Raw genomic sequence first — 16,113 nt, forward strand, 5'->3', positions numbered from 1 at the left:
TTTGCTATCTAAAAAACGTTAAAAGAGTCCCACACCCATTGTATAAACTACGTTTTTTCTAGAAGACGTTTAGTTTTACCTATTTCAGTTCGCCTGTTATGATTTTCCAGTGTCTCAAATGCAGTAAGTGAAATATATGGCACCGTGAGAATTTACTTTTCACTTTACTTCTCACACTGTTTCACAACTTTAATAAAATGTAGACAACTTTAAACATAGTTTCAAAAAAACATTCTCGAAGAACGTAGCTGAAAAATGAAAGGTAGATGGTATCAAATGCAATCTGAAGTAACCTTTATTATTTAGCTAGAAAAGCGAACAAGTATTTTTCTTAACAGATAATTTCACATGAGTATAATGTAACATTTTATACAGAAGCGTATGTAATTGTAATTGTAATATTGAAAACAGCGTCAACGTAATCACAACCTCTTCTAATTTATCAACGTTTTCGTTTGGTATACATATAAATTCTTGGAATGCAAGAATTAAAATTTTTATTTTTATTTGTTGTTAATGTTACAAAGAAGTATTTTTATTTTTACTTTCTTGAAAGAATAATAGTAGTTTATTATACAAGCAAAGAAAAGTTGTTCGTTATCTGTGAGATTTTACTCCATTTACTCACTTGTGAGTAGAACTGACAGCTTTATCTCTCTTGTGAGTGAAATTTTATTTCTGTCACCGAAAACAATGGTATAATGTACCTAAAAAACTACACCTTTAAATATTATTTTATACATATGAAAAATCCATTGTTTTAATTTCAAATTGTTTAATTAGTGTTGTACAGTAAAATGAAAGTGCATTGGGCATCTTTCTAGTTTCTCAGGCTTAATCAATTTTTCAGAATATAGAAACAGTTTTGGCAAAAAATGCTTGATTCTAAACTTTTTATTTATTCGGTAGAGGGTGGATCAACTAAAACTTCTTAATTAGCTAAAATCCTATAATACTTTCTCCAGAATGTTCTTTTCAGATGAAGGGAAACCTTGAGCATTATTCATAAGATTTTTTTCTAAGTTTGTTAATAAGAAAAACCTCAAAACATTTATTTTCCGTCTATTATATGAACTTTTTCTTTAATCTCTTTTTCTAGAAATAAAATAGAAAAATAAATTAAATAAGATCCCAAAACATTACGAGACTTAAAATTAAACTAATCTTTTTCTAATGCTTTTAAAAAATTTTTATAATTATTTCCATAAAATCTACAACTTCATGATATTAAAAATGAAAAAAATTGTAGTTATTATATCAAGTAATAAGATAAAGAGATAATTAGGTAAATCTCATAATGTAGAGAAATCAATTCTGGAATAAAGGTGTATTACTACAAAGCGATCAGAAAGTCCTTCTATCAAGTAGGCGAATCACTTGAGAACGTCATGTATTAGTTCAGCCTGCTGTCAAAGTTTAAACTGAAATGACCTCAAACGTAAATTGTTAGATGCCGTGAATTCGTGACACAAATAACACTCGAACGCTACACAACCCCAAAATGGTATCTACAAGGCAAATAAATTAATTTGTTTAAAACAATAAATGAATTTGTTTAATTTTTTTGACATTTGGCTTGAGTTCCACAGACATGCGTTCTTTAATTTCTAAGCTTACGTGATAGAAGGACTTTTTGATCGCTTTGTACTTGTACTCGTATCTAAGAAATAATCAGCATTATTAATTATTGATACCTACAAAAGAGAAAACATCTTTAATCTAGAAGATAGGAAATTGTCATAGTTTTACCATTATCTAAAATAGAATTTTACTTTATCTTAGAAAATTTGAAGGTTCAGATATATTGCGTTGCAATTGTCATATATTGATTGTTAGTTGTCAACAATTGAAAACCTACAAGGAATTTTAAATTATGTGGAAAACTGTGGCGAGGAAAACACAAAAGTGACACAAAACGGCGGGGGAAATGGCTAGTAAAGAATTTTTGAGTCGCCTTACCTACTAGTGAATAAATGAGTGAAAACTAATTTTATCCATTGTTGGAGACGTTCGCACATTCATTAATCGTGTTTAATTAAAATGAACTTAATGCTTAATAGGAGCAAGTAGTAGAAAAATTCTGTTGTTGTATATTAAGATCATTTGAATATAATTTTTTTTAACCAATTTGTTACGCAACCCATTTCATTAATAAATTTATTCTAATTAAGTATGTCGTTATAAAGTTAATGACATCATCATCATCAAAAAACTTGAAATAACTGGTAATTGTGAAAATTGACCAGTTTATACCAACTTGCATAATAAAATCAAAACAAAGATAAAATTTTATCAAAATAGGAGTTATTTTTCTAGGTCGTAAAGACAAAAGCCGAGTTTGATGACGAAACAACAAAACAATTTCCGAATGAAAAATCATTAGGATTCAGGAAGAGATTCACTATTTTTAAATTACACACACGCCGCACTGACAATGACCGCCGTGGCATAAATTACAATAATTGAAACATTAATTTAGGAATAGATTTAAATAAATTAGATTAACCAAAATACAATCCAATTTAAAGTACTTTTAAGACTCTACTTTGTTCATTTATTGGCCAAAACCCAAATTTGAAATTACAAAAAAGATTTTAATTTGAATCACGATTTTTCCAAGGTTATCTAGTTGAGCGCAGTAGAAGGTTTAAATATTTCAAAACCTATTCAAAATGTGAGAAGGAATGTCACGACTACACGTCACAGATTTAAAACATAAATCTTGTTTACATTTACTTGCATATTAATTGTTCGCTGACAATTATGCAAATGTACGTAAACACTTAAGGCATGCCAGTAAAATGCTTCGTGAATAAAGGAATTTCTGATGTGCCACTGATCAAAGTTTTAATTAATTGTGAAATTTACTTGAAAACTCTGTGATTAATTTCAAATCTGACCGGAATATAATTACAAAATCGAAGCTTGTTTCCAATGATTTTAAGGTAAATATTAAAGGCTGCCATTAATAGTTTTATACTTCCTCATTTACCCGAGGCGATGCTGGTTCTTTTAATTTTAATAAAACACACATTATATTTCATGTGTTAGGTAATCAAATATGCAAATAGAAAAAATCGCTCATTGGGAAAAACGCGGAAAAATGTCATTAGCAAATATTTGAATTACTACAAATTTTGGGACCACATAAATATGTATAGTCTTCTACACCTTACAATTTTCTGTTTTTTAAAGATCTTCAAACAACGCGCTCTAACATCTATTTTTAATGAACAGAGCTGTAAAATAGATTTTGGAATGATTTTACATAATCTAACTACTCTTATTATTTATGTCTTTTTAAAAGGTTAAGGTAACTTAACTTAAGGCTGATGTAATGTTTTAGCTGAAAAATTCAATTTCCAAATTTTTCCAAAGTTGTCACCAGTTTAAAACACGTAAAAAACACATCTAGTTATTTTAGACCACCTTTAGGCAAACTAATTAACGATAAACACTAACGTCCAATTTTCAAAAATCTCAAATCTGGTGTTCAAAATGTCAAATACAGAATACAGCTAATTTCAAAACTGGTTGAACATAAACTTTTAAGGTGATACAGTCTGGTCTATCAGAATTTTGGCATTGACAATTGATTATTTAAAAAAATGAACTATATGTACGTCCGTTGGAAACATATTGGGATAGAAAACAGTGGTGTTACACTTCAAATTTGGCGAAAAGTCAAATACATTTGTCAAAAAATGTTTCCATTTTTCGTCGACTAACTGCGTTTAGAAATGTTTTAGACTGGCAGTCGTCGTCAATTCACTGTTTTTCTTGATATGAACTCCAAATTTTAAAAGAGATTTCTTTGTAAGTATAAGAATTTTATAACTAAACTCTTCATCATAAACATTTTTCCCTTAACTTTAAGAAATGGTAATCATCAATGAAAAAGAGAGAAATTGAACCTTTCCTGTCAAGTTTTACGTTTATTATTAACAAGCATTTGGAAAAATGAATTGTCTAAATAATGTTATGTGCAAAATCTATGAGATTTTGGGAATTTATCTATGCATTTACAAAAAACGTAGGTACTTGAACCCAAAATTGGGCCTAATTTTTAGGAAAGTTGAACCTGTCACTGCTCGGCCGCCTTTAGCATCTACATGAACTTCTGTTTCAAGTTATAAAGTTATTGGAATTCACGATTTTGTTACGTTTTTCACACGAGAAAACCTTTAATATCTTTTTTTGGGAATTTTAAAAAGACACGGGAAATGTAAAGGATTCTTGATGACCAATTTTTGGGACGAGATGTTTAACTAAACAATGTCACTGAAAGAAAAGCATTTTTAGCATTGTAGTATGTTTTAAGTTATGTATTTAATATTAAAATAGATATCGAAAAATTTCAGAAATGTGAACATTAATATTTGTAGGTATTCAATTATTTTCTTTTTTTAAATAGTAATCCCAAAATTCCTACGTTCCCTACGTCCTTGGTTAAATTTGACGTAAAATTATGTCTTGACAAAAATTATAACCTTGAAATTATTTTCGACATAAACCACTGACATAAGTTACTAACAAAAATTTTAATAAAAAAGGATAGAAATATATACCTTATCCACATAATACAAAATTGGCTCGGTTTGACGTTCAGTGTCCCAACTCTCCCAACAAAAGAACTCTACCGACGCCTAATTTACTTACTGACACCTTTGGACGTAGCAACTTGTAGACACTACGTACTGTCTTGGAAACAGGCGTAGTAAACAATCAAATAGAGCTCAATCGTGCAAAAAAATAAAACATCTTACTCAATATTACCTTTTTATAGAATGTGTGTTATAATGATTTTCATCTAGTGACATGTGTCTACATTTTAGTTGCTTTTTGATGAAACATTGAATAGTTATTAATAATACGAGTGCGAAAACACAAGCTTAAAGTTCAAGGGCTGTTATGCAGCGAGCGTATGCGAGTTGCATACCTAGACACTCGTGAACTTTAAGCATTTCCGTATAAGTGTTATTCAAAAAATTTTTTGTTTTAACATTTTAATTTAAAACATGTTGCTATGGCAAGCGTTATGTAAAATAGTGAAAATACGTTGCTATCGGAAACGTGTTTTAAAATAGTGTTTATAATCTAAGATTCAGATATTAAAAAGAAGGCTTAAAATGTTACCAAAAAAATTTTATGAATTTTACACACCGTTCAAATTCAGACTATCTATGAAAAATTGGCATTTTTATTTGGCAGTACTGTTAGTCATAAGAAATCTAATTTGGGTTACAGATAATAACAACCAAGCAATGTTGTCAGTCTGCTTCATTTTTTAAATAAATAATTGAATACGTTATTTATTGTTACTCGGCTCATTATCCTGAAGTAAAAAGGTCCCGTCTCTCTTTCTGGTATTTTTCAACTTTCTTTTCAACAAAAATTACATTGGGCATTTAAATTGATAGAAAGTAGAACTGACAACAAGGCAAATCTTTGAAAGGAAAACGTCATAAAGACAAAACGAATGGTTTTATCTTTTTTTTTATCCAAAATAGTATTTTGTAGAGCTCTATCTAGCTGCTCTGATCAGTCTCCTATGAATTTGTTTTAAAGATTTTTAAGTAAAAAGAAGTCACTAAAACCGGTTCAGTTTCATAAAAACCACGTCCTAGTGTAAGTTCTTTATACAGACTGATCCAGAAATACTGAGTCTGTTGGCAACACTGGACTTAAATTTTTAAGGATACCAGTTAACAACAATTTAACATTCTTGTAGGGTTGTACGTCAAATAATTGTCAAGAGAAATCGAATTCGGTTACAGTGTTGCAAATTACGAGCACAAATACTTTCAAATGTGTTGCCAACAGACTCAGTATTTCTGGATCAGTCTGTATTTGGCTTATGTAAGTCGATCTTTGAACGAGCGCTATTGTTTTTAGTAATTTCTAGTAAGAAATTTGTCAGAATTGACAGTGTCCACAAATATGGGTTAGAAGCTCTGTCTCAAGTTTTTAAAATATGTTAATTATTCACTTAAATTAAATCCGTCCAAACTGGTCCAAAAACAGGGTATCAAGACTAATATCTTGTGATTATAAAATTTTTTATTGTGCGTGGAGGGAAAAAGGTTTAGCCTCCACGGTATTCCGTTAAAATTTTTCGAACTTGGGATTTTGAATACAAATAGCAGGAGTTCGGTAAAGGACAGGCATGGTAGGTAGAAAAAGGAAAATGGAAAATTATCTTGAAAATATTTTTTAATTTTTGTCTCCAATGTTCTTTCCGAAGCGCCTGGGCAAAATTGCTCGATATTTGCGTGGCATTTTATAATTGCCCTGTTTTTCATCAACATTTATTTGCCCAACGATCAATAATTCACCCTGTAGTAAATGATTTAGAGGTTAATTTTTCTTTCTATACTTATCAATCACTTATCACTGTTATCAGTTATCAGTTATCACTAACACCGTAAAATTTATGTAGTTCTTGATAATACAACCCTTTATTAATGAAGACATTACTTTCTGTGTCTTTTAGCATTTTAAAACGATAATTTATAATATAAATTTAATGTTCAAAGTATAAATTTCAATAGTACTGACTTGTACATTATAATTTATAATTCGCCTAAATAATGCAGGTTTGTTTCAGTTGTATTGTAAATGAATAGGTATTTTACAATAAGACGAAAACTGATTAGGCGCTTTATAATACGCCTAATTTTACTATTAGCTTACGACATCTACAATATTTAACAGCACTACTCTTGTAAATGCAACGCGTTGCGAAGGAATTATAGGGATGATAATGTTGTTGGATACAATAAAACAATATATATCACATAGTAAGCGATAAAAAAAAATTGCTAAAGTGACACATGTATAATTTTGTAGTTGTCTTGTTATTAATTTTAGATAAAGAAAATCAGATTGCAAAAAAGAACATCAGCAACAACATAGGAAATAAGCAATTTTTAAGTTGTACAGTTTTGCAAGATTTGAGAAGCTGTTTTTACACTTTTTGACAATGACCAAACAAATGATAGTCAGTCCTTTAATTAAAATAATTCAGTCAAAACCAATAAATATGTAGTGGCTGATTCACAATTTATTAAAGAAACAGTCCAATATATTATCTAAAAATCTGGGTAAAACGTTGCCGATTGAACAAAATCGTTATCATTTGTGATCTGTCTGGCATCCCAGCGGCATTCTCATCTAAAAATACAAAAGCTCGTGCACTTCGGATGACAAGTATAGAGCCATTAGAAAAACACAAAGCAACAACCCGTCCACACGCCATCGACCAACCACCACCTGTGGCTCCTCCACATAAACAAACGCTTTTTCTTGAAAAAATCCGAGATTTTTACTACAGGTGAGCATGCGAAAACCCTCCGCACGATGAACACACACACACATTAGCGACAATAGGGAATGAGAGAACCAAAGGAAGTGTTTAATAAAAATAAATTACGAAATGATCCGACTGGGAAAATAAAGGCCCGGCACGAATTTTACAAAAATTGGGACGAGTGTGGAAAAGCGTCCAAGGCGGCGGTTCCATGCGCTTTTTCGGGGCCGCCGTGTAGGTGAGCGTGCAAGCGAAGCGAGTGCAGTATTTACCTATCGTTCAGCAGGTCGCAGAGGGACTGGAAGCATCCGTGACAGCTGCAGCACTGAGCACTTATTATGGGGAGCCCGCGATATGCTCGCCAACCGCGAAAGTTGTCCGCGAACTGTTCGAACTTCCACTGATTCTGATTCTGTGCTGTGGCTGTGATGTTACCAATTGCAGTCCCACCGGATCTCGCGTATAGCCGGGGGGATGCCGCCGCTCCGCCAATTGTAATTGATACCACCGCCGGTTAGCGTTGCTGTTTTCTGCTGGATTATGACGATGCGTACGATGTGGAAATTTAGACAGAGGAACTTCCGGGCACTCCGGAAACCACCCAGGAATTGGGTCACAAGTGGCGATTGGATTAATTATTACTATTATGAGCGCTTTAAATATCCACGGCGGTTTCATGCAGTCGCAAAAACTAAAAACTTTTATTTAATTACGGTATGGAGTTACATTTGGTTGAAACTGGAATAATATTCACGTAAATAAAATATTTGTATAACACAATTAACTAGGCTTTTTCCCGCTTTGAAGCTCATCATCGCTGATTCGCAAATCGCACGTATTCGAGTGTATTGTAATCTTTTAATGTTTGAGAGAATAAGGTAGTAATATCCTATTAGATTTTAGTAACACACTTATAAAAAAAAGTAAAATTAACATGTGTGAGTTTGTGGGCATATAAAAAAACCGCAATAAGACCTACAAAACAGGAATGAATAATTATCTGGAAAAAAGTTTATACAACAAAAAATACAAAAAGTAATAAGTTTTGATGGAAAAGATTAATTAAGGCGGCCCCCTCGAAATGTCAAAATGATGTGTTCATACTTTTATACATATCTCAAAAAATAGACCACGGAGCAGTACCAAACTAAAAGCAAAATTTTTAGAAATTAATTTCCCACAAAACTGCACATTTTTATTTAGTATTGAATTCATTTTCATGGTCTGCTGATCTGAGACTTGGGTGCCAAACGCAAGATACTGCACAGATCGGAAAAAAATACATCATTCATGCACAACATAATTGTAAATATGTATGCAAAAATTGAACCCAATACTGGCAATAGCAAGGAAAAAACAACCTTTAGAAAAATTTCTTTGAGAATGAGATTTTTTAAAACTTACCACTTTCAAAATTTATTTGCCAGTTGGAGGCGCCACAATGGTTTTCGGTTGAAAATTGTTGTCGATTTTAGGATATGTATGTATAAAATAGAAAAAGGTGAAAACACATTTTTTAATTTGACAGTTTGGTTTTGACAGTTCCGGGGGCTGCCTTCATTCAATAGAACAAGTCTTGTAGCAAATTTTCGATAAAATTTTGAATAATAAAAGAGACTTTGATCTGATGTTTTAAGCTTGATACTAATGGTCGAAAAAACCTAGAATAATCAAAAATATCGTGGATTATATTATTAGCAATTTGGTTATAACGGGAATTATTTTTAAAGTAGACGACGGTTGGTCAATAAGGCAGACTGCTCTCTCTTGCAGTATTGCTAAAAATTCGGTCTTAAATATTAAAAAAAAAATGGAGACGACGTTAATACAAAAGTGTGATCAAAAATTGCTGTTTTTTAAGTCGACTATGGAATTCAAATTCAATGCGCCGCTTCGGCACGCTTCATCTAAATGATTTTTATAGTTTAGTTTCTGATTACTGACATCTCTTTCAAATCTTTGAACTAGTTTTTAGCTCACTTCTTTTTTACATTTTTCGACAAAATTGTTTGAGTTGATTTGTGTTTTATATTTTTGTGATTTTTATTGTGTATGCTTTCGTTTTTAAATGCGAAGCTCTTTTGCATTATTTTGACGGATCTGTCACTTTGATGGCATTTACAATTTATATCAAAGCTGGCTTTGATTTAAATTAGGCAGAGACTCCGCTGCCGGCAACGGCACGCATTCAAGCTATCGACAACAATATCCGGAATAGCTGCCGGCAACAATGCCCGGAATAGCTGCTGGCAGTGAATTGTTAGAATTTGCTGTTAATTCTACATTTATCTTGAACAAAGCTGTATTTTCTTAGCTTAAAATGTTTTTTTAACGACCAAATCTCTCTAAAATATATACATGACTGTGCCATGCCACCCCGGTCATTCCTTGGATGGGTGACCAGATAATGTAATGCCAAAACATAGCAACTAACTCGTCTTTCGGAGGAGACGATAAGCCGTCGGTCCCGGTCACTACTAGTTGTCGTTAGGTCAGGTCAGAGGCTGTAGATGCGACCTGAAAACCCTGGCACTTGGGTGATGACATTACCACCATACGCATATTTATACAGGGTGGCTCAGCTAAGACTTTCGAGCCTGATATCTCAGATATTTGTCAACGGATTTTTATGAAATTTAAAATGCAGATATTTTAGAAGATACAGATTAAAATCCAATTAATGCAACAACTCAAGTCTTGAAAAGGTAATTTTTACATGCCTTTTTAAAATGTTAAGCCTTTTAAGACATATTAAAAAATTGATCGTCAGTGAAAAATGCTGTTAGAAAAAACTCGTTCGTGTTTCGCAAGAAAAATGAGAAAACAAACTGTTAAACGTGGGTACAGATGCAAAAGTGTAAATCTTTATGAAACAAATGAGCACTACCATTGAATTTTGGTCAATCCTACTCGCAGAAACGTAACTGTCACGCAAGGGACATTTCACAATTATCTCTCACCCATACAAAACTAAAAAACAATATTTTTGACTTACTTTTGGTACTGGATGCTTTAATTCTTCCAAAAAGACTAAAAGACTGAACAACAACTGAAAAATTCTAAACATTTGAACATTCAGAACTTTGGAAATGTTTCGTACACTGCTAGTTGGATTGATTCTCTTCAAAAGCTTGAATTACAGCCCCAACTATTGCTTCGTTTCCAGAGACGTGTTTTGTCCTCACTCGATTAGTTCAGGTACGCTTCCTGTGTCTTCAAATTAATGACGATTCTTTGAACCTTAAATTTCATAAATAACATTTCACAAAAAGTCCAACGACACTTTCCATAGGCGAACATTGATCCCTTTTTCAACAACACACAAATTTCAGCGACTGTTGTTGGTTTTTAAAGTAATTTCACCAAACGAAAACAATTGTTCTTTTTTGACAGCGCGCACACTTTTGACAGTTTTTTTCAGTGGTACATAAAATACCGCATAGAAATGTTTCATCAATTGTTTCAAAGGGTGACTGGCCAAATTACTAACAAAATTTGGATTAAGCTTTTAACAACAAATTTTTATTTTTTTCTTGGATCAGCCGAGCGATTTGGTTAATTTTTTGTGTGGCCATTTACTTTTTGGGGTTTAATGATCCAACGGTAATTTGGCTTAATTTAAATAAAAGAAATGTGTTTCAAAATTTCATTTTTTAACTTGTGTTCATTTTTTGCCTCCTAAAATATGTGCATTTAAAATTTCATAACAATCGGTTGACAAATAACTGAGATATTAAACTCGAAAGTCTTAGCTGAGACAGCCTGTAGTACATTTATTTTATAGGAAATTTAAATTTCTACAATTTCTTCCTAACATTTTCCTTGTAGCTGTAACCGTATTCGCAGCGTTTTGAAAAATATGGAGCAGGGTGCAAATTGATAAATGTTTTAAAATTTATTATTCTTCGTCATTGTCAAAATTTCCAGTTTTTCTTCTGTGTAAGACAGTTTTGACAACTGTTTGGCATTTCTTAATACGAAACTTCAGATTATTTTTAACAGATTTACAGATTTTAACTCGTTTTCTTGTAAATTGGTTCATTTATTTTACCTCGTGGATGATAAACCAGTCGTTTTCACTCGTGGTTTGATAATCCACTCGTGAAATAAACCGTCCGATTTACACTCAAACTCGTTAAATAAATAACTATTCAAATACAGCGTGGTAAGTCCACCGCCATCGCTAAAGGTAACCACCAGAATTCAAAAGCTAGTATTAAATTTTTCCTATCTTGTTTCTTGTTCGAATAATAGTCTTTGATTAAATGCCATCAGTGGTGTTCGTTTGTTGGATTTATTTTAGACTTTAAAGTTGGGAAAATACGGGCCGATTCAGATAAAATAATGAGCCTGACGATCTGGCGAGGCAACCCAAAAAACACATTTCATTTACGCCTTTGATTCAATTTAAATTAGGATTTACAAGTTGAATCCAAGTTATCAACTTATGTCACTTTGACTTTAGCGCAGAGAACGATCATTATTGCCATTCAATTTTCGCGGAATGATAGAGAAAGTAGAAAAGTCTTTTCGATGTATAAACTACAATAAAATAAGTATGAAAGAATGAAACATTAAAGGTAGGTAATCAGTTTTTCCAAAATCATAAATTGCAACAATAAACACGGAGACAAAAAATTGACTTTTAGCGAAAAATGTGTTCAAAATGCTGGCCTCCTGCTTGTTTTTCTTGGAAGAAAAATGGCCCGATTATACGATACACGAAGATGCGAGATGCCACACTAAACATTCACCAAAACAATTTATTGAAAATGTGTTTCACTTATCTACAGTGAATTTTTTTGAGCATAGTAATGACTGTTGTGCACTATCATTGTTATAAAATTGGGCTTCATCACAAAAAAAGTTTCTGAAGTAAGTTGTTGCCAACTTGTATTTATGTTCTGATGAAGAGACAAAACTCTAATCTGTGTTCAAATTCAGTTTTCCTAAGTTCTCGTACTAGCTGAACATGATAGGTAGGAAATTTATTTTTTCTCAGAAGGACGAACTGAAGTCTGACTAATTCCTCTTGGTTCTGTGTTATGTAAGCTATTAAACGAACTTCATTTTCCAAAGTCCTAGCAGTGTGTTTTCTTTTTTCACAAAGAGGCCAATTTCTTCAAAGTTCCCACTCAGGACGTTTAACGACCATGTCTCTAGGATGTTGTCTATTTGGGAAACGTTGGGCAAACAAATTCATTGCAGCAACAGCAATGCAGAGTACAATGTGACAATAATGACTAGCACCGATGTTAAAGCTTGTCAAGCACTGTCAGCAACATAAGATAACTTGGATTGCAAATGCAAATCCTAATTAAAAATTAGATCAAGACGTAGATGGAATTTGTTTTTTGGGTTGCATCGTCAGATCGTCAGGCTCTTTATCTTATTTGAATCACCCTGTAGATAGAATTTACATATTAAAAAGATTACTTTTTTTAATTTGAAATTTTTTATTGGGCGTAAACGTTTTCTGAAGGAGGGATATATTTATTTACATCAGGAATACGCAGCAACGACTCAACGATTCGATTAAAAAATAAACATGAGAAAACTAAATACCTGTTTTTCTTGAACCAAATTATCATTTTTTCAAAATAAAAAATAACTGAAAACAAATTAAAAAATTCCTTTAGGTTTTCCATGCTCAACAAAGGGCACAGTAAAATCATTCTGATTTCATTTCTTCTCACTATATTTGCACATCTGTGTCCATTTCAGTCAGTTTTCAAGTGTCTCATATTAGGGGTCGAAGAATTTAAAAAGGCTAGAAAAATGAGTTTTTTTATTTTATTTTAAAATGCTACTATTTTTTTTCAAATTTATGTATGTTGTTACTAAGGTCTTCAGAAAGTTACCATATTTTTTTCATGCGATTTGAACGTAATTTTTTTTAATAGAAAAATAAATAATTGACTTTTTTAGCTTTTTAAATTAAGGTTTCTTCGGGCTTGCTTCGGCTTAGAGGCCCCGTATCTAATTTGCATTTTAGCGCAGACTAACTATTTTTTGTCCCCAACAATATTGTTATCATGAAATATTGCTTTAGTCAATCTTCACTAATTCGCTTGGTAGAGTATACCAATCGATTCTTCCTCGAAAAAAAAGTGAAATTTTTTGGTGTTTTTGCGATCGTTCTGTACGGTTCTTCTGAGAACCGCGATAACTTTTCACAGAGTTAACATTTTTCGATGATGAATTTTGACCAATAGGTGCCCCACGGCCGTGTTAATAACCTTATTGTTTTTTTGGGCTAATCGGTCGTCAAAAACACCTGATCTTACCCAAAATGTAAAAACCTTCCAAGTGCGATCTTGCGTCAACGGTTTACTGTAGACAGTCAAACAAATAGTCATCTTGTAGGTCCTTAGGAGAGCTCTTAAGTGGTCAAATTTGGACGTCTGCGCTTGTACCGTTTTCATGTTATCAAATAAAAACTGCATTTTTAATCAAAAAGTAGCAGACGACGTAAATGTCAATGTCAGATAATTTAATTTGTCAGACTTGGTAAATCCACTTGATTCAATTCAATTCAATTTATCAAAGGTTGCGATTCCCAAAATATTTTAAAAATTGATTCAATGATTCAATACTGTGCAGTTCCTCCTTTTCACATCGAGTAAATGCAGATTAACAACTCACATCACACATCGGTTTTCGCAAAAATCCAAGCAAATTAAAAGGTAGCAAATAGTAATCAGATAACGAGGGCCTACAGGGCCAGAATAAGAAATGGCCCGAAGGGTCAGTGCAGCGTCGCAGACCAGGGTAAGCGAAGCACAACCTTGTTACTATTTGTTTTATCTTCCATTCACTTGTAGGAGAGCTGCAAAGGTTTTGTCTACTGATGCACAGAACTGCCACAGCTAACTGATTTCCGGCGTTACACCCTGTTGATGTAAGAGCTTCTTGGGAATGTGGGAAAAAGAGATAAAATAGTATATACAGGGCGATTCAGTTAAGATTATGAGCCCAACTACCTGGCGATGCAACCCAAAAAACAAATTTCATTTACGTCTTTGATCCAGTTTCCATTAGAGTTTGCAAGTTGAACCCAAGTTATAATCCTATGTCACTCCGACATCAGCACAGTAATGGTTTGTTTTTACATTTGTTTTACAAGAATTTAATGCATGAATGTTTTTTTATGTCTCAATTTTTGGTGGAATGAAAAGTATTGTCAAATCTTCATTTCCATTTGAAGAGCAACTTTTATTTAGATTTTAATTATTTCGACGTAGATATTTATTTAAATACCTACGACGAAAATAGTAATTACAAATTTCTAATTATACCATTAATTAAAGCTTAAACATAAAAAATAATAATTGTTAAATATAGTGGAAAATAGTGTTTCTACATGTTTTTGATAAATCCATTTACTTACTCATAACGTTGGGTACTATTTTATTAATAAAACTACTAGGTTTATTGCGTTTTCTGTTCAGTGTATAATACTAATAATAAATAAGTATTAATTTAAAAAGTATTTTAAAATTTTGTAAATTTGTATAACCCTTTATTGATTTTCTAGTTTTTAAATAATACTTTAATAAAATAATCCTTTTGGTGTTTAGTTCATTAAAATTAAACAAGAATTTTTGACGTCTTATGTCTTATTGTGTTATGCAATATGAAATAAAATTCATATTAAAAATATAAGACAAAAATAGATTTTTCATATATTAATTTACTAGTAAGATCTAAATTAAAAACGTATCTATTCATATTTGTTGCTGTATTCTACGAATTTTTGTTAAAACGAGCACAGATCTCCAAAGAACTTCGCAGGAAGCAAATAAGCGAATGTTTTTACATTGATATAACCTCATTAATAAATTTATTGCCATAATTTGTACATCTACTTATTTAATAAATTCACCAAATCGTCCCACCTGTCCCTGGATCAAGCGCGGCGTCACTTAGTCTATAAATAGCACCTATCTTTCTACAACTTAAATTTACTATTTAATATTGACTCAAGATAAAATCCGTTTTTCTAATAGCAAACCTACAAATTCCCTTCAAAAAAATACATACGCTACTGGTGCTTGCGTCACCCTTAATTACTCAAGTGCTTATAATTTAAATAATCAACGGATGTCCGCGTATCCATCTCGAAGAATTAAGTTGATTAATTATTTGGAATGTGTTGACAAAACTGTCCCACGCTTAAAATTAACAACGATATTGTACACGCACGTGTTTCATAAATGGGAGACCCGGCACCAAGGCAGGGCAACAGCAGAACTAGATTTTTACATTCTTGAAAAATCTCTGGTTTACACTGGCTCGAACTTACTCCACAACTAATTGCGTCAGTTATAATTTACCTATGTTAATAGCCCTGGGAATGGAAATACATATATTTAAGTTTAAGGTAGCGAAAATTTCGATGTCATATGTAGATGTGTAAAATAATAGGATAATAAATTATTTTGATGTGACTGTAAAGTTTTGTGCAAATAGATCAAGATAAGGGAGTGATTTATTTATTCTTTTATTATTACAGAAATACGGTGAAACACCGGTGAAATCTAACATTTTTATATTAAATATTGTGTTAGTTTCCGTGAACAATATTGAAAAATAACAAGAATTGTTTTTGAATTGAATTAATGCGACTGGAAGATTCAAGAATCATTAATATGAGTATTTATGAATAAAACATTTCTTATGATCTTGACTTGCTTTTATGAGACATTAAATTCTAATGATTAAATAAACATATGCTGATTACGTCACTTGAACCCGCTTGTTTGGACATTATCAAATTAATAATTAATTACTCTCCTAAATTC

At 32.0% G+C, this 16,113-nt stretch overlaps 1 protein-coding gene across 2 annotated transcripts in view; it reads right to left on the minus strand.

The window, feature by feature from the left end:
* The window catches only part of LOC655094 (excitatory amino acid transporter 3), a 52,157-nt gene extending 36,539 nt beyond the window's left edge, over nt 1–15,618 (minus strand). Inside the window, exon 1 of one of the 2 annotated variants that reach the window (XM_015982228.2) lies at nt 15,515–15,618. The gene's annotated coding sequence lies outside the window, so the exon portion shown is untranslated. Of the gene's footprint in view, nt 1–7,581; nt 7,782–15,514 lie in introns of those variants that run through there. The other variant, XM_008199973.3, reaches the window with a different exon arrangement.
* Between the last annotated feature and the right edge of the window lie 495 nt (nt 15,619–16,113).

Source organism: Tribolium castaneum, chromosome 3, assembly GCF_031307605.1.
Source record: "Tribolium castaneum strain GA2 chromosome 3, icTriCast1.1, whole genome shotgun sequence".
In the NCBI taxonomy this organism is placed as follows: domain Eukaryota; kingdom Metazoa; phylum Arthropoda; class Insecta; order Coleoptera; family Tenebrionidae; genus Tribolium; species Tribolium castaneum.